The sequence below is a fragment of the Orycteropus afer genome, unplaced genomic scaffold (assembly GCF_000298275.1).
Source record: "Orycteropus afer afer isolate SDZICR_OR568_19922 unplaced genomic scaffold, OryAfe1.0 scaffold00469, whole genome shotgun sequence".
NCBI classification, from domain to species: domain Eukaryota; kingdom Metazoa; phylum Chordata; class Mammalia; order Tubulidentata; family Orycteropodidae; genus Orycteropus; species Orycteropus afer.
Window position 1 is genome coordinate 1960635 of NW_006922056.1, and position 1148 is coordinate 1961782.

The 1148-nt window shown below is 52.1% G+C and overlaps 1 protein-coding gene across 1 annotated transcript in view; it reads right to left on the reverse strand.

Moving 5' to 3' along the window:
• The window catches only part of OSBPL2 (oxysterol binding protein like 2), a 51368-nt gene that overhangs the window by 32348 nt on the left and 17872 nt on the right, over positions 1–1148 (reverse strand). The window lies entirely within an intron of this gene.

The following is a 1148-nucleotide window of genomic DNA, read 5'->3' on the forward strand; positions in this document are numbered from 1 at the left end:
CTAGAAACAGCGAGGCCCCCTCACGCTCTCCGGGACCACCCGCGGGGCTCGGGAATGCCCCGGGACACTGCTCTAGAAACAGCGAGGCCCCCTCACGCTCTCCGGGACCACCCGCGGGGCTCGGGAATGCCCCGGGACACTGCTCTAGAAACAACGAGCCCCCCTCACGCTCTCCGGGACCACCCGCGGGGCTCGGGAATGCCCCGGGACTCTGCTCTAGAAACAGTGAGGCCCCCTCACGCTCTCCGGGACCACCCGCGGGGACCACCTGCAGGGCTCGGGAATGCTGCTGGACAGCTCCTGAAGTTTAGCCCTCCTTCTCGCTCTTTAGGACCATGTTCAGGGGCATAGCTCTAGAGACATCCGTCAGAACCAGTGACACCAAACTGTCCTCTTAATCCCGGGAGGAAGCCCCCCCACCCGACACAGCTGGTGGTCTGAGGGCTGCAGGTGACTCCTCTCAGCTGATGCCCCTAGGCTTCCTGGAACGGAGCTCCTCACCTCCCCCAGAAAGTCCTGGCCAGGAAGCAGGCTTTTCTGAAATACACTCTTTTTCAATAAAAATGTCAGGTTTTAATTGTTCCGGAACTGTGAATACACCTACAGTTGCAGTCATTAAAAATTATCAAAGCGAAACTACATAATTATGAACTTAACTGGAATCAAAATTTCCAATCATTTCAGAAGGAAAGTTAAAAACTTAGATTCTAAAAGGCTGCCTACCAAGGTATGTAATTTACAAAATGAATACCTGTCTCAGGAAAGAACGAGTATTTTTAGCTGCACGGGAGCAATCACAGGGATCGAGGGAAAGGTGTGGTGGATCCGTGGACCTCGAAGGAGCATCTGTTCAGGCTCTATGAGCCCACAATAATGGCAGCACAGGGCGAGGGTGGCCAGTAAGCAAATGCAACAAACGGATGCTGACGTTGAGAATTTCAGTTTTTCCCTGTCGGTCTGTGAAGCTTTTCCATTGACCCCTGGATTAAGCTCCTGACGAAGACTGACAGCTCGCTGTATCACCTTTGTTCAGCACCTTGGGCAGCTCTCCCAACCCACGTTGCTTATTTTCTGTCTTCTTCCTATTACACTTACGTTTTCCAGATATTTTAACGATGCTTCTTTTCATTCTTGTTTGATTCAAGGAA